Raw genomic sequence first — 27,768 nt, 5'->3', positions numbered from 1 at the left:
AAACATTTCTGACTAAGTGTATTCTATAAGCAGTACCTAGATTTAGGCACAGTATATAGAATACACTTAGGGGCCCTTTTACTAAGCCGTGTAAGCGTCTATGCATGCCCAACACACGTCAAAATGGAGTTACCACCTGACTACCACGTGGCTTTTGCGATAATTTTATTTTTGGCACACGCCGATATGTACGGTTGAAAAATATTTTTTATTTTCGGGCATGCGTAACGGATGCGCGCCAAGTGGCATATGACATGTGTAGGTCATTAGTGCCTGGATTCTTTACTGCTAGGTCAATGGCTAGTGGTAAGGTCTCAGACCCAAAATGGACGCATGGCAATTTTGATTTTGCCGCACGTTCATTTTCGGCAAAAAAGGCCTTTTTTTACAGGCACACTGAAAAATGGATCGGCGCGCGCCCAAAACCCGTGCCTACAACTACTGCAAGCCATTTTTCAGTGTGCCTTTGTAAAAGGACCCCTTAGTTGATATCCCAGCACCTAAAACTATGTGCCTCCATTTACACTAGTGAAAACATGGTGTAAATCCCTGTGCATACATTTATGCACACTAGGCCATATTTTATAACTATGTACATAAATTTTGGAATGCCCATGAAATGCCCATTTCCCCGCCCATAACCATGTTCCTTTTGAACTATGCACATTCAAATTTAGGCACAGTTTAGTATAGAATACGCTTAGGGCCCTGTTTACTAAGCAGTGAGGTAGGCATGCGCTAAAAATTAGCACACTTTAATGCTAGAGACACCCATATGTTTCTATGGGTGTGTCTAGCTTTAGCACACACTAATTTTTAGAGTGCACTAAAAACGCTAGTGCACCTTTGTAAAGAGGGTCCTTAGTGATTTTTGTGTGTAAATTCTAATTATTGCCAATTAGTGTTCATTATTGCTTGTTAGGTGCTGTTATCAACCATGATTAGCTTGTTAAGCCAATTAAGTTATGTGCATTGTTATGGAAAACAAATAGATTCAGCACGGAATGCTAGGCAGCTATGTAGAATCCGGAAGTCTGTGTCCAGTGGAAAAATGCTTAGAAAACCAGTCCCTGAATGCAGCAATGGTGGAAAATGTTTAAAGGTGAAAAAGAAAATGGGCAACATTGAGGTGCCCTTTTACTAAAGCTTAACATGCACTAATAGACAGTTGCGTGCACTAAGTATCACAGGACCCACAGGAATAAAATAGGACAGGCAGCATTTAGCACATGCTAATGTCTGTTAACGCATGCTAAGCTTTACTAATAGGGTCCCTTAGGCAGTTAGTTAAAAGAAGTTATGAAAAAGATCTGCAACCAAAATAGTCAGAAATGGTCCACCAAAAACAATCTGAGATGGACCCTTTCTTTGCTCTATCAAGATGGCAGGGTTTTTTCCCCTCGAAATATTTCCTCTTGTACAAAAACAAAAACAAAAAAAAAAAAAAAAAAAAAAAAAAAAAATATATATATATATATATATATATATATATATATATATATATATATATATATATATATATATATATTCAGAATAGGTACATGAAAGATATTCACCCTGCAGAAGAGGCAGAGCTGGCTTATACTATTCATTATGGTATATATTTGATTTATTTATGCATTTATCTATTGGGCTTTATTAGCCAATTATTTATTTATTTACTTTTTATTTATTGGGATTTCTTAACTGCCTTTATAAAGGCAGTGTACAACAGATATAGCTTGAAAATAAAACATCTTAGCTCCATCCTGCTACTGCTCACAAATGATGATTAATCACCTTTCCATAGAAACAGGCATTTTATTTGTCTCTCTGAACCCTCCACCCTAAATAATTCTATACTTGAATGGGGCAGGTGTGAATTTGAGTAGCCTTCCTTTTTGGCGAATAACTCATATTGTTTCCTATTGAAACATAATTGAAGTTTCTATTCTTTTTTTCCCCCATGGCACATGGACATGCATACACTTTTTTCTTTATTTCTACCCCATGCCCCAGAAACTAAAGGCAGCACCGTGGTGCAGCACCTACTAATTTCATTACAATCGACAGTCATTGTCCTTACTTCCAGCACAACTGTTTACACACAGCCACTCATTTTATTCCCCCAGACAATCTTGTTTCTGCTATTAATAGTTCTCACTCACACTCTCACAAGTACTGAGCCCTACCGCACATGCAGTCACTCATTTCCAGCACTTAGAGAAACGCAAACATACACCACTAAGATCTTTAATTTAAAAAAATATGCATGTGTAAATAGCAGCATTTATGCATATGTATCACACATGTGTAAATGACAATTTCAGAAAGCTGCTATTTACACATGGAGATCCACACCTCGCAGAGTTTTCAAGGGGGGTGGGGATGGAGGCTTGGTTTGAGAGTGGCTTTGGTGAGCCACAAATCTACATGATTATTCCCACTTTATAACAGGAATACACAGTCAGGTTTTGCACTAGCTCAGATACATACACAGATATTTAAAAACTGCTCATTTCAGTGAGGGTTTAACATTAAAGATTAAACAGTAAGGATTAATCCTCCATTGTTTATGTCTGCCTCTAACATGCAAACCATAAAAATCGCAGACTCTGTACTTAATTTGCACCACTTATACGTATAGGTTAGTTAAATGGGTAGGTTACATGTGGAAACAACACCATTTACATATAGAAAAATAGAAAGGAATACAGGAACACTAGAGTACATACAGACAACACAGAAAACAGCAGGTACACAAAAAGAAATAAGATGGTATATAAACTGCCACCTTCAAAGGAGGATATTTCTTCTTATGCAGATAAAATCTAAGGGAATACCATGCTAAAGGATTCGGGTTCTTTAGACAGGCCCCTGCAGGGGAGTATAGAACAAGGTTGAAGAAAGCAAGATGAAAGTAATAAGAATTATACTTCAGAGCATAAGGAGAGGATGTAAAGGAAGGATATTTGGAATATAGAAGACATACACCATAACTAAAAGAAATAGACAAGAAACATGGAAGACACAACTCTGTAAAGCTAGTAATAGCATGTATTGTTGCAGTGAAGACAAACCAAGAATTTTATTGTATGGTAAGAAAAAGTGTTGTATCACAGGCAAACAGGCACAACAGATAAGAGACCCAAGGATGAGGTCCTAGCTGAGACTTGGCTCTTCCTATACCAGCATGCTAGAAAGAGAAAAACGCTTGCAAACACAATGAAAAATGTTCAGGTTGAACAATAGGAAACATGTGCAGGAAAGTACCATGGTATCTGGTTGTAGCTGCAACTGCCACTGCTGGAAGTAGAGGCCGTCAGATCATTCTTCATTCCTGTTCAATGAAAGGGCCAACATTATTCCTGTAATGTTCCATCTCAGTTGATAGATGTGTGAATGGAAGTTGGTGTTTTCCAGTCACTGAACCAATTAAATGATTTCCACTGTGTTGGAGTCATTCTGCAAAACAGAACACATGAAGAAGCAACTCATTTGTTAGTACCCAAAAAAAGCTTCTTTATAGATCGATTTTTTTTGTTTTATATGAATAACTACTTCTACTACTACTAATCATTTCTATAATGCTACTAGATGTACGCAGCGCTGTACACATTATATGCAGGTACTTTCTCTGTCCATAGAGGACTCATAATCTAAGGGGTATGTTTACTAAGGTGCGTTAGCGTTTTTAATGTGCCTGTAAATTTAAGGCGCGTTAAACACTAATGTGCCTATACATTTCTATAGGTGCATTAGTGTTTAACACATGTAAACCATTTATACACGTAAAAAATGCTAACACACCCATAGTGCTACTTAATAAACATAGACGTAAGTTTTTGTACCTTTTATTTTGAATAAATTTGCACATACATTTTTTCAAACAAATTTGAAGAGCATGAGTTGAGGATTCCATTGTAAAATCAATCAATCACAGGAAAGGAAACAAAACACTATATCTTTGATCAGCAGTAAAAGAAGGGGGGAAGAGCAGAAAACCAGAGGAGCTGGAGAAACTCCCTAGCATTAATAACTCTTCAGGTGCTTTGAGCTAAACGCAATGGGCCTGATACTTAACCAGCGACGAACAGCATTTTGCTGACCGCCATTGCTGTTAAATCCGGAATTCAATGTCGGGCCAGGTCTGGGCTCTGGCAATGAATTTCCGGGTATAAGGAGCCAACAAAAACATAGCCGGCTAAGTGCGACATTCAGCACTAAATTGGCTATGAAGAACCGCATAAAGATAAGTGCTGAATATCGGCACTTAATCAGTTAAGTGCTGACTCCACTCCTGAAATGCTCCCAAAATAGTCAGTTTTGGCTTTAGCACTAACCAAGCATTTTCAGTGGCATTATCCGTTTAAGTACCACTATGATGCTCGGTTAGCCCTGGACAGGTGATTTTAACAGCGAGGAGCCTCTCCTAGTCATTTAAATCATTTTGAATATTGGGTTTCATATTCCTGCTTATTTTCGAGGGAGAAAGCCGGCCATCTTCTGACACAAATCGGGAGATGGCCGGCCTTCTCCTGAGGCGACCAAATCGGTATAATCGAAAGCCGATTATGGCCGGCTTCAACTGCTTTCCGTCGCAGGGCCGGCCAAAGTTAAAGGGGGCGTGTTGGAAGTGTACCGAAGGCGGGACGGGGGCGTGGTTAAGAGTTGGCCGGCCTCGGCTGATAATGGAAAAAAGAAGGCCGGCATTTGACCGACTTTACTTGGTCCTTTTTTGCTCACGACCAAGCCTCAAAAATGTGCCCTAAATGACCAGATGGCCACCGGAGGGAATCGGGGATGACCTCCCCTTATTTTTCCAGTGGTCACCAACCCCATCCCACCCTAAAATAAAAATTTTAAAACATATTTTTGCCAGCCTCTATGCCAGCCCCAAATATCATACCCAGCTCCATCACAGCAGTATGCAGGTCCCTGGAGCAGTTTTAGTGGGTGCTGCAGTGCACTTCAGGCAGGCGGACCCAGGCCCATCCCCCCCTAACTGTTACACTTGTGGTGGTAAATGGGAGCCCTCCAAAACCCACCTGAAACCCACTGTACCCACATGTAGGTGCCCCCCTTCATCCCTAAGGGCTATGGTAGTGTTGTACAGTTGTGGGGAGTGGGTGTTGGGGTTTTTGGGGGGCTCAGCACCCAAGGTAAGGGAGCTATGCACCTGGGAGCAATTTGTGAAGTCCAGTGCAGTGCCCCCTAGGGTGCCCGGTTAGTGTCCTGGCATGTGAGGGGGACCAGTGAACTATAAATGCTGGCTTCTCCCATGACCAAATGGCTTGTATTTGGCCAGGTTTGAGACGGCTGCCATTAGTTTCCATTATCGGCGAAAACCAATGGCAGCCATCTCTAATGCCAGTGATCTCTGTTGAGATTTGGCCGGCCCCGACTGTATAATCAAAACGAAAGATGGCTGGCCATCTTGTTTCGATAATACAGTCGGGTATGCCGCTTGACGGGGTCGGCATTAGAGATGGCCGGTTTAGAGATGGCTGGCCCCGTTCGATTATGCCCCTCATTATTTCAGTGGAGTGGGACGCATCAGGCTGAGCTCCATGTTGGCAATGCCATGAATAAAATTTATCCTCTTCTTAAGGAAAAAGAAAAATTGAAGTTGCAAAGGTCGGTGCTTTAATCATGGCCATTATCAAGAAGATTACTATCTCGGTGGAGGATCTTGAATATTTTTCAGGGCTGTTAAGTTAGTCTTTACTTAAACAGGCCTTTAAAGTGGCAGCATCAGGCCTTCAAGTGTGGCACATGTCAAGAGCATGTTGGTACTGGTTACAGTGGGCAGAATATATGGCAGAAGACAAAGATCTGAAAGGTGGCCTGCCTAAATCTACTATGGCATATGTTGTTGCTTTATTTTATCTCATCAGAACTTCAGCGAGGTCTATGGTGGTTTCTAGCCTGCCAGGAGACTATTGTGGTTGCCTAACTGGGCTGCAGATACCACATCAAAAATAAGGCTTAGTAGACTCCCTGAATAATACGTCAGGCTCAGTCTCTGGCTGTCTTCAAGTCTAGGCTTAAAGCCCACCTCTTTGCTACTGCTTTCGACTCCTAACCAGGACTCTCTTACTCAACACCCTCACTTATCACCCCTACCACTGCAATTTCCCCACCCCTAGCTGTCTGTCCAATTTAGATTGTAAGCTCTGTTGAGCAGGGACTGTCTTTTCATGTTAATTTGTACAGCGCTGCGTAAGTCTAGTAGCACTATAGAAATGTTTAATAGTAGTAGTAGTAGTAGTATTACCTGCTGATTTTATTATTTATTTTATTTATTTATAAAACTTATATCCTGCCTATCTAAAATTCTACCACACTAACGCCCAGCTCCAATACTTATTTTCTCCAGTAAACACTTTACAAATATTTTACAGAAATACTGTTAGATCTGTCAGAAGCGCATGCTTCTGCCATTAAGCTGTATTATTTGAGCCAAGCACAATCAAGGCTGCGCATGTAATCATTATCGATCCTTATGTATTTTTTTTCTCATTTTTTCATTTTCATTATTTCCCAAAATCTAGTATATAACAAGTACTATACTTATCTTCATTTGTTCTCAAATCCTTCTTAAATCCCTCATTCTGGGGTGCAGATAAAAGCACAATAGGAGACGCTTCAAACTGACATGAATTAATGTTTCACCAAAGGCTGTCTCAAGGTTAGTCTCCATATAATTCTCAATGCTCATTTAGTTGTATCTAAAATTCTAAGCAGGTTAATACAATGGGGTAGATACTAAAAGGTGTTTAACCAGCAGGAGAGGCTCCTGCCTGGTTAAACCCTATGGAGCTGACTGGGTGCCGATAATCAGCAGCATTTAACCGTATAGTACCACCGCCTATCTCCGAATAGCTGGCCGTTCCCAAACCAACTAGGTTAGGGGCGGTCTGGAGGTGGAATTTGGGCACAGCCACAATGTAGCCAGAAAGTGGTGATATTCAGTCCTCTAACTGGCTATGCATAAATTTAGAACAGACTAAAGGCTGTTCTAACTGTACAATGAGTTTTAATCAGGCACGTTGTCTGAATATTGGCAGGTGCCTGGTTAACTTCCAGATCAGCAGACATATCTGGATATTCAATGACAGAAATATCACTTTAGCATCCATTTTCTAACTTGTTCAAGGGTAAAGGTAGTTATCAAAGTCACATGGGAGAAAGGAACCAATTGAGAATCTTTAAAAAAAAGTGTGTAATCCAAACTATTCACAGAAAACTCAGACTTCTGATCTCTATCCCCGGCTCGCCTACTGGATCTTTGTGACAAAGGAGACAAGACATCCTTATCCTTAAAGACTTGAAGGATCTCAAAAAAGATATAAAGGAATTAGAAAAGGTGCAAAGAAGGGCGATGAAAATGATAAAGGGAATGGAACGACTTCCCTATGAGGAAAGGCTGAGAAGGTTAGGGCTCTTCAGCTTGGAGAAAAGGCGGCTGAGGGGTGATATGATAGAAGGCTACAAGATAATGAGCGGAGTAGAGCGGATAGATGTGAAGCGTTTGTTTACACTTTCAAACAACAACAAAACCAGGGGACACAAGATGAAGCTAGAATATGGTAGATTTAAAACAAATAGGAGAAAGTTTTTCTTTACTCAGCGTGTAGTTAGACTCTGGAACTCGTTGCCGGAGAATGTAGTGACAGCAGCTGGCCTTACAGAATTTAAAGGGGGTTTGGACAGATTCCTGAGGGAAAAGTCCGTTGAACATTATTCATTTTTATTTTTTATTTTTTTTTTTTTTGGGGGGGGGGGGGGGGGTTGCTGGGTTCTTGAAGCCTGGATTGGCCGCTGTCGGAGACAGGATGCTGGGCTTGATGGACCCTTGGTCTTTTCCCAGTGTGGCGGTGCTTATGTACTTATCACATATAGATATATTTTTTCACCAAATCAATTGGTGGCATTTGGGTGATTTTGGAAAGTTCATAAATCTTCAATCTTATAATACACTTCTTTTTTTCATCAGAGCCACCTTACAATTCTTCAAGTCCACCAGTTCCTCCATTTTCTCCAAACATTCTTTATGCCTTCCCAAATCCTCACTGTGTGCTCTAACTTGGCTTTGTAATGAGCCTATATTCTCTGTAAATCTTTCCAAATGATGTTACAGGGATTTTTATCAATCTGGTTATGGCCACCTCATGGAACTCTGTACCTGGAGAACCACTCAAAATGGTAGCACTAACTCCTGCCGGCTGCTTCTCAATTTTTAACCCCTTTATTCACTTCACTTATAACTTGGACTCGGGGGAATGGAGGAAAGTTGCTGGGTCCATCAAAAAAAGAAAAAGATGCCACTGCCAATGCAGTCCTGCTGCTGAGGCTTAGATCTAAGATAACTTTCTCTTCTGTGGGACTCAATCACAAACCTATTTTTAATATGTATTTATTCAACAAGCAATAAACACCACAGCAAATACGGACACAGAAAAATACAAAATTATCCAATTCAACCAACCAACCAAAACATATGGGCCAAAGTAGCACGGGCCCCATGACATTTAGGGCAAAGCACCAGTGGTGCTGAAGTTTGCCAAATAAGTTCACCAAGGTGCCACATAGACGTGAAATAAAAACTTGTAACCCATTTCCCAATGATTCATATCTACTATCCATGTCCTCAATGTGCAAAGGTAACATTGCAAATGCTCTGCTGTTAGTGCTATGTGAAGAACTGCACTCTAAGGCTTCACCAGGGCCACATAGTCCACCTCTTTTTCAAATTCTTGCAAGTATATATGGTGAAAACAAAGGCACCAACTGTTGAGTAGCTAAACAGTAAAGTTTAGATACTCAACAGTTCATTCAAAGTTTCTTAGATTTCTGAATTGAGTAGTGATGAAGATAAAGACACAATGTAATGTTGCAACTGTAAATAGGCAAATACATCCACAGCCTGTAAGGTATACTGCTGTTTCAAAACCAACCAGGGCTCCAAAGTACCCTCATCTTCCACCACTTGATATAAAATATGGAACACCATTTAGAAGACCACTGCTGAAAAACAAGAGAGATATAACCAGGAAGAAAGGCTCCATTGCCTTGCACCAGCAACAGTGGAGTAGTATTGTGGAGAACCCCAGGTTATTTACAGAGCCAACGCCATGCACAGCCATACACAGCATAAGGAAATCTGTCCTCCAAGAGCGACGCAGGGAATCATGGAAGGGTAACACCATAGACTTGCCTTTATTGAGGGAAATCCTGGAATAGAATCCATATTCATTCACTGCACTCAACAAACACTACAGTGACTCCTGCAAATCTGTTAAAACCAACAACAGGTCATCAGCAAATGTGAGCACTTTCACAGTATGATTCACTACAGGAATCCCTGAAATTTGATCATCTTTAAGTAACGTATGAATCAAAGGTTCTAATGTGAGAAGAAAATACGAAAGGGAGAGCGGGCAGCCTTGCCTGATGCCCCAAGCAATAGGGAAGTACTGCATATGAAGCCCATTAACCAACCAGGACACCCAGGGTTTATTTTGCAATCCCTGCAAAAAACAGCCTGCAAAACCCATTGTATCAGTGGAAACATAAAAGCCCAATTGACTTTATCAAATGTTTTTTTAGCGTCTAGACTCACAAACATCCCTGGTTGTTGACAAGATTGGCACTGAGCCATCTCCAGGAGCGCCTTATGCACATACATCAAGGAGTGATGCCCCTGCACAAACCCCGCCTGGTCAGCACCCACTAGGTTGGCGAGGCATCCCGCCAGTCTATCTGCCAGCACACAAGGAAAGATTTTAAAGTCTAGATTCAGTAATGAGATAGGATAGTAGGATTCCAGAGGTTGGCAGCATGCTCGGCTTTGGCATTAACGTGAAAAGCGACAAATTGGTTTCAACAGGGAGGGCTCCTATAGTTACTGCCTCTGAATAGTATTTCTCCAGAGGTCCTATCAATTGTGTATACAGCAATTTTTAGTATTCGGGACCAAAACCATTAGGCACCATTAGGCACCAGTGCCATTTTTGAGATCTTCCCTGGTATCTGTGACCTGGATTGGCTACTATTGGAAACAGGATGCTGGGCTTGATGGACCTTTGGTCTTTCCCAGTATGACAATACTTATGTACTTATGTACTTATATATGGCTTCAAAGCCTTAATGGCCTTTTGGATTTCTGAAGCTCTTAAGGGTGCATTAAGACAAGCTAACATTTCAGGGGTCAGACGGGGCATCCCCACATCTTCCAAATAATCCAATATAATCAATCTCTGGGATGGAGTCAGGGATGCATAAAGCTATTGAAAATGAGTTTAAAAAGCATGAGCTATTTGATCAGTCTTATTCGTAGTGGCCCCTGTCTGAGTAACAATTGTAGGGATAAATCTCGACCCACACTAGACTTTAGTGACCCGTGTCAATGGGTGACCCAGTTTATTACCAAAGCAATAAAATTTGTATTTATGATATAGAAGGCCATGCTTAGTATGTTCATGAAGAAGCAAATTGAGAGCCACTTGCGAGGCCAAAAAAGCCTCCCTGTACACTAGGGCAGGTTCCACTATATAAGCACGCTTCACGTCTCTCAAGGTTTTCTCCAACAGTACTATGCCATGTACTATATGATGTTCTCTGGCTATATTATAAAACATAATAGCAACTTCCCAAAAAATCAGAGGATCTGATACATATTACTGGTTAAAATGCACATAATCAGACCACTGTTCTACTAAATACTGTTGAAAATGATTATCTTTGTAGAGAAATCAGATAAATCACCATCCATCGCCTCCTGTCCCAAACTGAGTGAGAGATATATTCAAGTCTACTAAGAGCAGTGCATGATCCGACTGGGGCCAATTTCTGCCCTATTAACAAGAGAAAACAGGGAACAAGACAATAAGATACAATCAATCAAAGAGAGAGTGCCATTTGCCCAAGACGTGCGTGTAGTCCCTTTCAGCTAGATGCAGCAATCGTCAAGGATCAACCAGATCCAACCCCAACCCCTTAAGAGGGCCCAGCGATATCGCTGAGGTGGAGGTCCTATCGAGCATAGGGTCAGATGCCTAATTTAAATCACCTACAAGAAACAAAGACTTAATGATGTAGGCCAGAGCCGTTTGTACCAATCCCTTGAAAAATGCATGCTCATACGCGTTTGCCGCATATACTACCAAGTAGTGGCGTAGCCAGACCTGAGATTTTGGGTGGGCCCAGAGCTAATATGGGTGGGCACACACTGTCTATATAAGTATGAGTAGTGTCTCTTGGGATCCTACAAAATAATGCCTAAGAATTCACATGATGATGGATTTCTAAGTAGTCTGCCCAACAGCTGCCCTGCATCAGTATAACCACATACATAATGGAAAAATTGATATTTTTAAATAAAATTACATTATCCCACAATCTCTCCACTGCAAAATGTTATACACAAACTTGTGCAACACACTCATATCTTTAAAACCATAACAGCACTAATTCCAAGGACAGGATGAGCTACAACCTTATGCTTGAAAAGGCAGAACTGTAATTACACTAGGCTCTAAAACACCAATACACTACCTCATGAAAAAAAGCAAAACAAAAAGGGTTGCGAATACTACATGCTAGCAGAATACTGCACCTTGATCACACTTGAAAAATACATGACACAACAGACATGACACAAGGAACTAGAAATCAAAAAATATGAAGGCAAAATACTGAACTGCAAAGTTAATGCAAGAAGTCAGACTCAGCATGCAGCAATACCAGAAAAATTTAAACTTACATGCAAAATATCACAAATGCACATTTCCAAAAGATGACATATTCAAATTAATAAATTCTGAATAAAATACTTTTTTCTACCTTTGTTGTCTGATCTATTCGCTTTGGTCCCAGTGTCTTCTGTTTTATGCAGTGTCTTCTTTCCATCTAATATTTTTTCTCTCACCATGTCCACCATGCTCCTGTGTTCTTATACGTCCTGTCTACCATCTGTAGCCCTGCCCCTATCCTTCCTCGAGTTTCAGTATCTGCCCTCAACGTGTTCCAAACCAGCCCTTAAACTCAGCAGTTTCCCCTCCATGCATATCCAGCATTTCTCCTCACTCCCCTCCATCCATGTGCATCTACTTCCACTGTCTTCCCTTCCCTCCATCCATGTCCAGCATTTCTCCTCTCTTCCATCCCCTCTATCCATGTGCACCACCTTCCTGACTTCTCTCCCCTCCCTCCCTCCATCCATTCGTCCAGCAACTCTCCATTCTCCCCTATCCAGCAAATGTCCTCTGTCCCCTGCCCCCTCCATTCATCCATCCATGTTCAGCAATTCTCCTGTCTCCCCTGACCTCCCCTCCATCCATCCATGTCCAGCAACTCTCCATTCTCCCCTGCCCTCTCCTCCATCCATCCATCTCCAGCAAATTTCCTCTCTCCCCTTTCCGCTCCATCCATTCATGTCCAGCAATTTTCTTCTTTCCCCTGCCCTCCGCTCCATGTCCAGCAACTTTCCATTCTCCCCTGCCCTCTCCTTCAGCCATCCATCTCCAGCAAATTTCCTCTATCCCCTTTCCGCTCCATCCATTCATGTCCATCAATTCTCCTCTTTCCCCTGCCCTCTGCTCCGTCCAGCAACTCTCCATTCTCCCCTGCCCTCTCCTCCATCCATCCATCTCCAGCAAATTTCCTCTCTCCCCTTTCCGCTCCATCCATTCATGTCCAGCAATTTTCTTCTTTCCCCTGCCCTCCGCTCCATGTCCAGCAACTTTCCATTCTCCCTTGCCCTCTCCTCCAGCCATCCATCTCCAGCATATTTCCTCTCTCCCCTTTGCCTTCCATCCATCCATGTACAGCAATTCTCCTCTTTCCCCTGCCCTCCGCTCCGTCCAGCAACTCTCCATTTTCCCCTGCCCTCTCCTCCATCCATCCATCTCCAGCAAATTTCCTCTATCCCCTTTCCGCTCCATCCATTCATGTCCAGCAATTTTCTTCTTTCCCCTGCCCTCCGCTCCATGTCCAGCAACTTTCCATTCTCCCTTGCCCTCTCCTCCAGCCATCCATCTCCAGCATATTTCCTCTCTCCCCTTTGCCTTCCATCCATCCATGTACAGCAATTCTCCTCTTTCCCCTGCCCTCCGCTCCGTCCAGCAACTCTCCATTTTCCCCTGCCCTCTCCTCCATCCATCCATCTCCAGCAAATTTCCTCTATCCCCTTTCCGCTCCATCCATTCATGTCCAGCAATTTTCTTCTTTCCCCTGCCCTCCGCTCCATGTCCAGCAACTCTCCATTCTCCCCTGCCCTCTCCTCCAGCCATCCATCTCCAGCATATTTCCTCTCTCCCCTTTGCCTTACATCCATCCATGTACAGCAATTCTCCTCTTTCCCCTGCCCTCCGCTCCGCCCAGCAACTCTCCATTTTCCCCTGCCCTCTCCTCCATCCATCCATCTCCAGCAAATTTCCTCTATCCCCTTTCCGCTCCATCCATTCATGTCCAGCAATTTTCTTCTTTCCCCTGCCCTCCGCTCCATGTCCAGCAACTCTCCATTCTCCCCTGCCCTCTCCTCCAGCCATCCATCTCCAGCATATTTCCTCTCTCCCCTTTGCCTTACATCCATCCATGTACAGCAATTCTCCTCTTTCCCCTGCCCTCCGCTCCGTCCAGCAACTCTCCATTTTCCCCTGCCCTCTCCTCCATCCATCCATCTCCAGCAAATTTCCTCTATCCCCTTTCCGCTCCATCCATTCATGTCCAGCAATTTTCTTCTTTCCCCTGCCCTCCGCTCCATGTCCAGCAACTCTCCATTCTCCCCTGCCCTCTCCTCCAGCCATCCATCTCCAGCATATTTCCTCTCTCCCCTTTGCCTTACATCCATCCATGTACAGCAATTCTCCTCTTTCCCCTGCCCTCCGCTCCGCCCAGCAACTCTCCATTTTCCCCTGCCCTCTCCTCCATCCATCCATCTCCAGCAAATTTCCTCTATCCCCTTTCCGCTCCATCCATTCATGTCCAGCAATTTTCTTCTTTCCCCTGCCTTCCGCTCCATGTCCAGCAACTCTCCATTCTCCCCTGCCCTCTCCTCCATCCATCCATCTCCAGCAAATTTCCTCTATCCCCTTTCCTCTCCATCCATCCCTGTTGTCCAGCAATTCTCCTCTCTCCCCTGCCCATCCTGTTTCTGTCCATCCCCTTCCCCCTCTATCCAGCGTCTCCCCCCTCCCCCTTCACAGCATCTCCCAGCCAACTTCCGTTCCAGTCTACTCCCAAAGTCACAGCGATGAACGGGCAGGCAGCGCTGCGGTAGTAAAAGCAACAAGTCGACTGGTTCGACTCTCCATCCTTCACTCCCCTCCCCCTGCGTCCCGCCTTCCTCTGATGTCATTTCCTTTCGGGCAGGATGCAGAGGGAGGGAAGTGAAGGATGGAGAGTCGAACCAATCTCCTTGTTGCTTTTACTACCGCAGCGCTGCCTGCCCGCTCGTCGTTGCGACTTCAGGTAAAAGTCGTCGTTCCAATCGTCGTCGTTTGGGCGGGCCTGAGCCAAGATTGGGTGGGCCTGGGCCCACCCAGGCCCACCCGTAGCTACGCCCCTGCTACCAAGAGGTGAAAGTCTACTCCCCACAATTGAACATGAAGAAGGAGATGTCACCCGTAGTTATCTTTAGACAAGAGCCATATCTGAGAGGGCAAATGCTTTCGTACCAAAACCATAAGCCTGTGTGCAGTGGATGAATAACAAGCTTCTCCAACCCACCCCATCTTAAGCTTGATATGTTCCACGTCTGTGAGCTTAGTTTCTTGCAAACATGCTATGTCTGTCTTGTGGTGCTTTAGTTGTGCTAACAATTTGCTATGCTTCACTGGAGATGTTACATCCGAGAGATTCCAAGGCAGCAGCCTCACACTATCCATCACCATCCCTCTGGAGCTGCTCAGAACAGTGCAAGCATGTTGATGAAATGACTAAAACCATGGAGAATCCACAGGCACCCAGCCCCATCTGAGGACACCTAAAACGTGTACCTGTATGGCCTCGCATCCAAGTCATCTGCAAAGTGGAAAATGTTAAAACATCACACACTGAAGACAGAACAATGTGAGGAAGCAAAAACAATACCCCAACTCCCCATCCTCCTTTCCCCAAATCCTAAAATCCTCCCCTGCAAAGATGTGCCCATAATTCCCCAACTCAAACGCCAGGGAAATGGAGGCATATCATGATGTAGTCATGCCTAAAGTAGAGTATCCCACCACATAACCCAGCTGTGATCAAATTAACTTCTTAATAACATGTAAAGATGTAGTATCAAAGAGGAATAGCACTAGTTAGCTAACATCCCTCATCCACAACAGTTACTGATTTCTGTCAAACAAGTACTCATGCAAAATGCTATACGAAGCAGCAAAACCATCACCCCTCAGGTATTTAGCCAATCTTGTGCTTCTTGCACTGCAGCAAAGGTTTTCCAGCGACCATCCACAAAAACTTTTAACTGTGCTGGATATAGGTGCATGAAGCGCTGCTTCCGTTCTGTAAGGGCTATGCAAATTGGTGTAAAGGCCTTTCAACGTTCAGTAAGCACTATGGAATAGTCCTGGAAAATGCGAATCAGTGACTCTTCGTACTTAGCTTCATCCCAATGTTGTTAATAAAAGCACAGTAGTTTTCGCTCCTTGGGCATAACTGTGAAATTTGGTTATAATAGGCCGCAGTCATATTTCACATCCTGGCATTGGCTTAACTGGTACACCCGCTCCAGGCAATAGGGCTGCACACCATGTGGAGCTGGAAAAGTTGCTGCCATCTGTTCTTCCAAAATAATGGTCAACTGACTCTCTGGGAGTGATTCGCAAAGGTTGTCCCTACATGAACGTTTTTCTAAATTGTAAATTTTAGCCAATTGTTCTTTTACCTGATAAATGCTTCAAGGTCATGCTGATATAACTGGGTGCTGTCCTCCAAGTCTGACACGTGGACCTCCAGCTCTCCTGTGCGTTTTGAGACCTCTGATAGCAATTGCTGCACATATGTTAATTGTTCCAAGAGGAGAACCAGCCGCGGCTCTAAGGCAGTTACGACTGGCACTGTAATATCATCACTTAACACAGCAGACACTGGAGCCAGCGGCGAGGGTGACAGATCGCCATCTTGTCGTTCACAGTTTTAGCATGCTCCTGGTCTTTCCGTTGCACTTTACTCAACATCGCATTCACTGCCTTAATCACAAACTTGTCCATACATAGAACCATGGTCAAGAAAGGTCTGCACTGAGCATAGAAGCAGTAAAAAAGGTTGACTTAAGGGGTGCCCTGCAGCAGGTTATAACGCCTTTATATTGCTCCATGGTGTGACTGCACCTCAAATACTGTGTGCAGTTCTGGTCACCGCATCTCAAAAAAGATGTGTGGAATTAGAAAAGGTACAGAGAAGGGCAACGAAGATGATAAAGGGGATGGGACGACTTCCCTATGAGGAAAGGCTGAAGTGGCTAGGGCTCTTCAGCTTGGAGAAAAGACGGCTGAGGGGAGATATGATAGAGGTCTATAAAATAATGAGTGGAGTGGAACAGATAGACATGAATCACTTGTTTACTCCTTCCAAAAATACTAGGATTAGGGGGCACGCAATGAAGCTATAAAGTAATACATTTAATTCAAATTGGAGAAAATGTTTCTTTACTCAATGTGTAATTAAACTCTAGAATTCATTGCCAGAGAATGTGGTAAAAAAAGTTTTGATGGCTTCCTAAAAGAAAAGTCCCTAAGCCATTATCAAGATGGACTTGGGGAAAACCCACTGCATATTTCTAGGATAAGCAGTGTAAAATGTATTGTACTGTTTTGGGACCTTGCCAGGTACTTGTAACCTGGATTGGCCACTGTTGGAAACAGGATGCTGGGCTTGATGGACTTTCAGTCTGTCCCAGTATGGCAACACTTATGTACTAACTATGTCTTGCTCTGCTCACTGCATCACGTGATCTCCTTTCTTCTTCTTCTTCTTATTATTATTATTTATCGCTTGTCAAAAACTGGATAAAGGTTTTTAACCTATAAGAATTGAAATGTAACTAGAACCTGAAGTGACAATGAGGAAGCATTCAGTGCTACCAAAGCAGAATGTAACAAAAACACTAGTTAGATTGTATGGAATCCAAGCTTTCTGTTTTCTTAACTCAGTCCCTCTGTGAATTTTATTCCAGAGTTTCTTTTCTTTTGCCCTAATTGAATCTGTTCTGTAATATGGCCTTTTGCTCAGTCCACTCTTCAGGTGTACTAAAAGTGTATATTAATACAGAGGGTGATTCTCTAAAAGACATCTATATTTAGGCCTCTAGAAGATGCCTATTTGGAGCCTATCCTATAAGCGAAAATAGATGCTACATTCCTTTATAGCAGAGGCTTTCAACTCAGTGCTCAGGTCACATCTAGCCAGTTGGGGGGTTTTTGAATTATCTCCCTGCTTTATAGAATACCAGACATATTTACACTTGTGTGTTTTAGTAAAAGCACCACGCCTGCCCTAGTGCTGGTTTAAAGTTTGTGCCTAGATTGAGGAGCTATGTGTGTAGCTACAGGGGTGTGGCCAGACTTCAACGGGAGGGGGGTCCAGAGCCCAAGGTGAGGGGGCGCATTTTAGCCCCCCCCCCCGGCGCCACCGACCCCCTGCCAATGCTGACTCCGCCGCCGCCACCACCAACAACTTTGCCCCCCTGCCAACGACCCTCTCGACCCCCCTTCCGCCGCCAACCCGCCGTCGCCTACCTTTGCTGGTGAGGGACCCCAACCCCCGTCAGCCGAGGTCCTCTTCTTCTCGCAAAAGGCTTCCTTCTGTTTCTGACGTCCTGCACGTTGTATGTGTAGGACGTCAGAAACAGAGGGAAGCCTTTTGCGAGAAGAAGAGGACCTCAGCTGGCGGGGGTTGGGGTCCCTTGCCAGCAAAGGCAGGCGACGGCGATGGCGGGTTGGCGGCGGGAGGGGGGGTCGAGAGGGTCGTTGGCAGGGGGTCCAGGGCCAAATCTATGGGGGCCCAGGCCCCCCATGGCCTAAACGTAGCTATGCCACTGGTGTAGCATACAGCATGCCATAAGTTACTCACATATGTTTGCACTCTGCTGTGGCCCAGCCAGACTCGACCCATGTGGACACCCACCTGCAAAGTATACACTATTGAAGCTATCCAGGTATCTAGAGAATAGCATGTAACTGCATTGCTGTTATCGATATACACATCTGTTTACATGTTTTGTAAATGACCAGAATACCAGCATTTAAGAATGTACTTGCCACGTACATCTATGTAGCTCATTATAAAATTATCTCCATAATGCCCGTATGGGGTTCTGACCAAGGTTAGCCAAGCAGAACCCAGTTTACTTAAGAGTCCAGCTGATAGGTTTTGCTAAGTAGGAGGAGCTTGCACAACACTAAATTCTAATATCTCTTCTGGAATATAAATTAAAACTGGCACACGGAGGAGGGGGTGTCTTAATTAGTCTGCTTGTTTTATCTGGCAACTTAATTAGCTACCAAAAGTTTTCTGCCAGTGCTGTTGCTTTAAAGGAATAAAGCTGCAATTTCGGATGTGCTTCATTTCCCTTGTGGTCACACTGCAACATGTTCTAATCCTATTGTGATTTGACCGTTTCACGGCAAAGTGCTCCGTCGAGGCCTGTAATTGGCATACAGGTTCAAATTAGATTGCTGTGTGTTTAGGAAAAGCAAGGGTCATTGCACATCCACACCTCTCATTAAGAAGCAGAGTGCTAATCCTCTGTTATGGAAAATAGTTATTATATATCCACTCCAGCTCATGCCATCGTTACAAAGCGCACTCTGCTACAGTCCTCAAGCACTGAAATATGGCTGTGATAACAGCACTTAGAAGCCTACAGACATCATGCTATTGTAAACAATCCAGGGACTCAACCAGGCGAATGTTCAAAGGCATGAAGCATGTCTTTGAAATAATATAAAAAGACTACTTACTTTTTAAAGAATTTATAGATCATTTCACTTAGCCTTCAGATCCTCTAGAGATACGCAACAGTGTCATAACTCCCATAGCACTGTAAGTACATGATAACAGTTTCACTGTACACTGATTCATACAATTTGAAACAATATTATACCATGTGGAAAGAAAAAAAATAATGCCACTTCTGAGGCCCTGAACTACAAGAATTTCCCAAAGGTGCAAAATAGAGAATCCTAATTGAATAAGACCCCACAGTGTAATACTGTGACACTGAGCCACAATAATGATATTGATCGTGAATAAAATGTGATTTGTTGCGAGTTCTAACACCTTTTATTGTCTCAAAAGGAGACTTATCTAACAGTGGTTTTGCAATTTGAAGACTATGCAGAACATCAGAAGAAGAGGCTGTAATATTCCTAAGATCCGTGTCTAATCAAAGACTACAGTGTGACAACAGCACTCCTAAGAGTTGGTTTGAGTATTGGTTTGAGGATAGCAAAATTGAAGATGGGAGGGCTAATTGTAAAGAGGAGGGGATGGATGCCATCACTTTGACAGATTTTGGGTATGCTATAGGGAATGACGTTGGGAAAGGTGTTAAAAGTACAGACAAAAGATTGTGGCCTTTACATTGACTTCCAGTGTCAACAGGAGTAATGTTGAAGGCTTTATGATTAATTCATGTATCTATGTATGGTTTGGCTCCTAATTTTTTTAAATTAGATTTTACTTTTTTTTTCATCTACTAATATTTGTCACTCTATAAATTGTTGTTTACTGGCTGGTTGGATGGTGGCTCCTTGCATCACCTTGTTGCTGTTTTTATTTTCAAAAAAATACACCTGCTGATAAAGACCAGGTATGTACATAAAACATTTTGACATTGTCAGTGAATGCCAGTACAAAGTGTACTGCTGTAGGCTGGGGGGGGTGTAGGACACTGATTTAGATGTAAATTGTTTTATTTGTATTGATCCTATCTTTTATAATCTAATCTGCCTTCATGCATGTAACAATAGGTGGAATATCGAGTAAACAAATCAAATATTACAAACCAGTATGTTTGTACAATGTATGACATGTCCATAATTATGTATTATTATGTATTCCAAATAAGATATACTATGTATATAATTTATTTATATTAATTTGGATTTTGCTCACTCCTTTTCAGTAGTAGCTCAAGGTGAGTTACATTTAGGTATACTGGGTATTTCCCTGTCTCTTGAAGCATTGGCATACCTTGGTTGGCTGCCTCCCGGGGCAAGTCACCGCTATTCCCTCCCCAGTGCATCAACCCCCTCCCTCTGATGTGCATCACCCCCTCCCCCTCCTCTGAAGCATATCATCCTAACCTCCTTGATCCTCACCACCTGGGTGTGCACGAAGGAGTTGCATGGTTCTTGGCTCCACCAGTCCCCTGCCCCAGAATAGGAAGTAACTTCAGAGGGGGGCAAGAAACTGGCAGAGCCGACAGCTGCATGACTGCTCCATGCATCTCCTTGCCTGCATCCAGGCTTGACCGCTCCCATTGCCCCACCATTGATATGTTACTTATGCAACTGAGAATGGGTAGTGAAACAGAGAAGAGGATCCAGATCATCCATGGGCTCTCCCTGTGAGCATGATTCTGCAGCAGTTTTGGCTTCATTTATCTCTCCTGCTCCCTCTTTTAACACTGTGACTGTCTATGGCCCCTCACAACCCTATGCCCGCTCCCTTTATTAGGTGATTCAGCAATCACTTAATCACATTTTTGCATGTCATGATTACTGCCTCCCTTTCACAAGGTGTTGTTCTGGAGGCCTGGAAGCTTGCTTACATTATACTGCAACTTAAGGATAGAAAATTAGGTGATGCATTGGTATCATAATCTAACCAGTGTCCTACTGCACATCTGCCCTTTGTTTCCAAACTTGTGGAGCAGGTGGCTCATCATCAGCTCGAAGAACACTTAGGTTGCTCTGATAGGTATTACCACATTCATTCTTCAATACATTGATCATAATAAGTCTATCATCCTAGAATTTCTTGATCTCAATGTGGCTTTTGACGTGGTCGACCACTGTGGGAGTCCAGGGCAAAACTCTTGATTGGTTTAAGTCCTATTTGACTGACAAAAGTTATTTGGTCCACTGGTGCACATCTCAGTCTTCTCCATTTGCCACATTGGGTGGTGTTCCACAGGATGCCATTTTAGTTCTCCTGCTCTTTAATGTATTTTTGTCCACACTGCTTACTTTTACTGAATCGTTGAGACTGGTGGTGTTTGCCTATGCTGATGATATTCAGATTTTATCCCCTGTGGTACCTGTTGACATCTGGTCAATTGTTTCCCTTACTTATAAGTTTGATCAGATAACGGATTGGCTTTTCACTCATAAATTGAAGTTAAATCCTGGGAAAGATAGAGGTACTCTCTTTAATCGATCTGGACACATTCCATTGGTTATACCTGTCTGTATGGTGAACTCCTTTATTCCTCAGACCATGTCTGTCCAAGTCTTAGGTGTGACATTAGAGAGTACATTGTCCTTTTGTCCACATGTTTCAGTCATAGTTAGCTGTTGTTTTTCAAAATTGAGGATGCTTTATCACTCCACCAGATGTTCTCAGTATCTGCTCTTTGTATTCTTCTCCATTCATTGGTGCTCTTGAGTCTGGATTACTGTAATGCCTTATTTCAGGGCATCAGATGTGTTACATTCAGAATGCAGCAGTACATTTACTTCTTGGATCTAGGCACTTTGACCATGTGACTCCTTTGCTAAGATCAGAGCAATGGCACTCAGGTTCAAATAGTATCGCCTATAAAATACTTCTCCTGGTTCATAAAAGATATCACTCAGATCACCCACCCAATTTATCATAGTTCTTGCAGCCATATCTCCCTACTAGGGACCTGGGTTCTTATCAGCATAATTATTTTCAAATTCCTACATGTGCTGTGGACAGTCTTTCTTCCATTTGCCACAAAATTATCAGTGTTACGTGGCCTGCCCTGTGGAACATTATTCTTGTTGACCTTTGTTTGGAAAGCTCACTGGCTGACATTAAGTTCAAGCTTAAGACTTTTTAATTTCTTAAGGCCTATGGAACATGACTCATCTATTTGGTGCTTATCCAGGGTAGGATTTTTAGGCAAGGCCGTGTTCATTCTGCAATGACATTCTACTACCCATTGGCTCTGAGACATTCTGCTCTTTCTTTGCATTTCCTTGTCCTATTTTTATTGTAGTTCATTTGTTGAAGTATATAATTTTTGGCTATTGTAAACCACTCCCAAGCAGTATACCAAATTTTTGAATACACTTGGAAACTTGGTATTTTTCTGGTGCTTTTATTCAATAGAAGAAAAGACCCTCACACAGGTCAATGCGAACAGACAAACACAGCGAAGGTGACAACAAAGATAATGAAAAATCAAAATGTCCAATATATTCAAGGAGTTCACATCAGAAGTTTTGTTCAAAGTAAAAAATGGACTCGACACGAATCATGTTTCGGCTGCAAAGGCCTGCCTCAGGAGTCTCTGTGATATGCAAGTATATAACTTCTCAGCACTCTGCAATGTCTGAAAGCAATGACCTAATCACTGAAGTATCAACAACAGGAGTGCTCTCTTCCAAAGTCACAACTTTGAATAAAACTTCTGATGTGAAATCCATTGGACATTTTGATTTTTTATCTTCTTTGTGGTCACTTTCGCTGTGTTTGCCTGTTTGCTTTTATTCAATAAACACATAGGGGGCAATTCTATGAAAGTTGCTCAAAGTTAGGTATCAAGATGAAGTGTTGTAAGCGCTAATTCTATAATGGCATCTGGGAACTCAGATTCTGTTATAGAATACCAGCATAATTTGGCATTTATATACCAAGATTTAGGTACATCCACTTACGCTATATCAATAGCAGGTATAAATTTGTGCACCTATATGTGACACCTTAGTGAGTAACTGACAGTATTCTAGAAGTTATCCCTCAGATTCTATATAAAGCGCCTAGAAATCAGCGCCAATATCGGTGCAGATTCTATAATAATGTGCATAACTTAACAAGCTAATGAGCAGTGATGACAGCACTTAACAAGCACTGATTAGAATTTAGGCGCACAACTCGCTAAGTTTATTCTGTAACAAAAAGGGGCATGGCTATGGGCAGGGAAATGGGCGTTTCGTGGGTGTTCTGAAATGTACACACTTAGTTATTGAATATGGCCCAGAGGGGCATAATCGAAAGGCGCCAGCCAAATAGCTGGCCGGCCATCTCCAGTGCTGGCACCGCAAGTGGGTAGAGCCAACTGTATTTTTGAAAAAGATGGCCGGCCATTTTTTTCTTCGCTAATACGGTTGGGCCCGGCCAATGTCAGAGTTTGCTGGGTTTGAGATGGCCGGCCTCAGTTTTCAGCCATAATGGAAAATAATACCAGCGATCTGAAACCTGACGAAATCCAAGGCATTTGGTTATGGGAGGAGCCAGCATTTGTAGTGCAGTGGCCCCCCTCACATGCCAGGACACCAACCAGGCACCCTAGGGGGCACTTCTAAAAATAAAAAAAATAAAAAATATATCTCCCAGGTGCATAGCTCCCTTCCCTTGGCTGTTTAGCCCCCTAACCCCCCCCCCAAACCCACTCCCAACAACTCTACACCATTACCATAGCCCTAAGGGGTGAAGGGGGGCACCTACATGTGGGTACAGTGGGTTTTGGGGGGGTTAGAGGGCTCCCATTTACCACCACAAGTGTAACAGGTGGGGGGGGGGGGGAGGATGGGCCTGGGTCCACCTGCCTGAAGTGCATTCCACCCACTAAAAACTGCTCCAGCGATCTGCATACTGCTATCATGGAGCTGGGTATGACATTTGAGGCTGGCATAGAGGCTGGCAAAAAAATGTTTTTTAAATTTTTTTTGGGGTGGAAGGGGGTTGGTGACCACTGGGGGAGTAAGGAGAGGTGATCCACGATTCCCGCCGGTGGTCATTTGGTCAGTTGGGGCCCCTTTTTGAAGCTTGGTCGTGAAAAAAAAAAGGACCAAGTAAAGCCGGAGAAATGCTCGTCAAGCCTCACTTTTTTTTTCCATTATCAGGCGAAGCTGGCCATCTTGTGAGCATGCCCCTGTTCCACCCCATCCCGCCTTCACTACCCTACCGACATGCCCCCTTGATGTTTCGCTGGCTCCGCAATGGAAAACAGTTGAATCTGGCCAAAATCGGCTTTCGATTATACTGATTTCGCCGAGTTCAGGAGATTGCCGGCCATCTCCCGATTTGTGTCGGAAGATGGCCGGCGATCACTTTCGAAAATCAGCTGGATAGTCACCAGGACGGTTTCATCTACCATCAATCATGGTGTACCCCTATTTGGTGACAGATGTAATCATCGACAGACCCCCTCCTGCCTCTATTTAAAATTTTTCTTTTGTTTGCTTTTGAATCTGGTATTTTTAATGTACTAATAATTTTTATATGCATGTTTTATACATTATAGTTTCTTTTAAATATTCATTATTTATGTTTTTAACTTTGGTTATTTTATTTGGTTAGCAGTCATTGCCCCTGACACAGGCTTTGTGGACAAAAAGTGGCCACCTCAGACATTTTATTTGTTTGGTGTAATAAAAGCCTTTAACTACTACTCCAATCTTTGTTTGATGGCCTACTATTTTCTCTGCTGATCCAAGTATCGTAGATCCGCCGCCTCTGATTTGATCCTGAATACCAGCATATATACATCTATAAGCGCACCTACATGCATACATGCATAAATGTCAATAGTGTGGCAATGCACTATTCTATATGATGAATATGATAAAGGGGATGGGATGACTTCCCTATGAGGAAAGGCTGAAGCGTCTAGGGCTCCTCAGCTTGGAGAAAAGATGGCTGAGGGGAGATATGCTAGAGATCTATAAAATAATGAGTGGAGTGGAAAGAGTAGACGTGAATCGTTTGTTTACTATTTACAAAAATACTAGGACTAGGGGGCATACAAAAAAGCTACAAAGTAGTAAATTTAAAATGAATCGGAAAAAATATTTCTTTACTCAACTTGTAATTAAACTCTTGAATTCATTGCCAGAGAATGTGGTAAAGGCGGGTAGCTTAATGGGGTTTAAAAAAGATCTGGATGGTTTCCTAAAAGAAAAGTCCATAGACCATTATTAAATTGACTTGGGGAAAATCCACTGCTTATTTCTGGGATAAGCAGCATAAAATGTATTGAACTTTTTTTGGATCTTGCCAGGTATTTGTGACCTGGATTGGCCACTGTTGGAAACAGTTGCTGGGCTTGATGGACCTTTGGCCTGTCCCAGTGTGGCAATACTTATGTGCTTATGGTGCCCAACTGTGATGGCATATAGTTTGCAGGTGGGTGTATAAATGGGCAGAACATGGGCAGGGCACACATTTATGTACATGCCGGCTGATATTCATGGAGATTTAGGGGTCCTTTTAGTAAGGTGCGCTAAAAATTGGCCTGCAGTAGTGTAGGCGTGTGTTTTGGCCACACGCAGATCAATTTTCAGCGCATCTGTAAAAATGCCTTTTTAAAATTTTGACTGAAAATAGACGTGTGGCAAAATGAAAATTGATGCGTGTCTATTTTGGGTCTGAGACCTTACTGCCAGCCATTTTCTGGCGCGCGTTGGGGATGCAAGTCAAAAATGAAATTACCGCACGAGCCATGCGGTATCTTGAAATTGGCACACATTGGGCATGCATAGGTGCTTACACGGCTTAGTAAAAGGGCCCCTTAAACAGGCAGGAGAGGCTCCTGCCAGCTTAAATTGTTTGTCTGTTACAAATTGCAAATATTCAGTGGCACTTAACTAGTTAGCACTGCTGAAAATTCATGGTTAGCACCTGAGCTGAAACTGGCTAATTTGTGGGTGTTCCGGAGCGAAGTTGGCAACTTATTCGGTTAAGTGCCAATATTCAGCCCTTGACCGCATAAAGTAGCCACTTAAATTGGGCCGCATAAATAGGAGTTCTATCTTTAAGCGATTCAGTGTATGTGTTTAAGGACTGAAGATTGCAATTATCTGCATAAACTTTATTGACCAACCTATGATTGGATATTTAGTGCCGGTGCCCGGACATGGGCTGGCATTGAATATCCAGGCATACAGCCGGCGGTGGAGCCTAAAGTTGTGCTGAGTGCCACCTGCTAAATATTGGGCCCATAGATTAGAGGATACTGGATTCTACACATGGGGCCCTGTTTACTAAGGTGAGTTAGTATTTTTAGCACTTCTACACTTAGAGTGCGCACTAACCATGTAGGTGCCTATAGGGATATTGTAGGCACGTACATGGTTAACGCACATTAAAAATGTTAACATGCCTATAACGCTGCTTAGTAAACAGGGCCCGTGGTCTTTTGTAATTTAGATGCAATCATTTATACTAGCTTTATGGCTGGCATAAGTGCTCAGGTAGAAGTACAAACAGCAAAGGTCACACAAAAGTCCCTCAAATGAATGGTGTAGTGCAATAATTTGTTCTAATATTAACAGCAGGTATCATTGACTCCACACGGGCCATGTTTCGGCCACAGAGAGCCTGCCTCAGGAGTCAATACCGATAGTTGCAATAGATATATGTATTCATATAAAGTCATAAAGGAATGCACTGATAGATAACACAGCGAAGTGTGCCTAACTGAGTACAGTGTATGTTTAACCGATTAGTGGTGCTGACTGCCAGCACAATATCAGGTTAGCCGACGACACCTGTTATTAATATTAGAATAAATTATTGCACTACACCATTCGTTTGCTGGACTTTTGTGTCACCTTTGCTGTTTGTACTTCTGCTTTTGTGTGCAAAGGCTTGTTCTTCCCCTTCTTTTGTTTGTTGGCGTAAGTGCTCATGCATAAATATATATGCACATATATGACCTGGTACTGGTATTCTATATAGAAACATGCATGCATACTTTTCTTTACAGAATAAGCGACAAGTAGGTAAATTGTAAGTGCCTATATATAGACATCCCTTTATAAAATTGCCTTCCAAATGGCTTTAGTATACAAGCTAATCTTTGCATATCATAAATGGTATGTTTGCCTATCCAAAGGCCCTTGGTTTTAAATAAATCAGTAAGATATTTTGTCAGATTTTTATTGATTTTAGAAGTTTGTAAAAAATCCTCTGGCTCAGCGATCCTTCATAACTATGAATATAAGTATAAGTAAGTTGGTGTACTGCTGTGCTGACCCTCATCACATCCCCATGTGAGCATCACATTAATACATGAAAAATCGGAATGAAGCACAAACAGCCCTGAATAATGAACCCAGGCAGCAGGAAGTTTTTATTTTTTAAACTGTGAACATGGACATAATGTTTATGTTTATTAAAATACTTGATATACCGCTTAGTTACACAATAGATCAATGCAGTTTACGATAAACATTAAGTTGCACAAATAAAACAGTGAAAAGGAACTCTAAATAGGAAAGCCCCACATTCATTCCATAAAAGAAATGTATAAACTGGTTCGTTCGTTAAGGTCTGAGATTATGTGTTTCCTAGATGTTTTTGATCGGTAAGCTTATTAGGTCTGCGTGCTACTACTTTGCAAACTGCAGGGCCTAAGCTTTAGAATTCTCGGCTTTTGGAAATGCATAAAATTGAAACATTGCTTACTTTTAGAAAACAGTTGAAAATGTTTTTGTTTTTGAATGCATTTGGAGATGGGTGGGTGGGTATAGGGCTATTGGAACAATTACTGCCAGTTAGGTATTGTGGTCTAAAGAACGAGTCTTGTTAATGTGTGTTGTTCAATGTCTTTTTAATATTATGCATGTGATTCTTGTAATCTGA

The sequence above is a fragment of the Microcaecilia unicolor genome, chromosome 4, assembly GCF_901765095.1.
Source record: "Microcaecilia unicolor chromosome 4, aMicUni1.1, whole genome shotgun sequence".
In the NCBI taxonomy this organism is placed as follows: domain Eukaryota; kingdom Metazoa; phylum Chordata; class Amphibia; order Gymnophiona; family Siphonopidae; genus Microcaecilia; species Microcaecilia unicolor.
Note: the sequence above shows the minus strand (reverse complement) of the source record.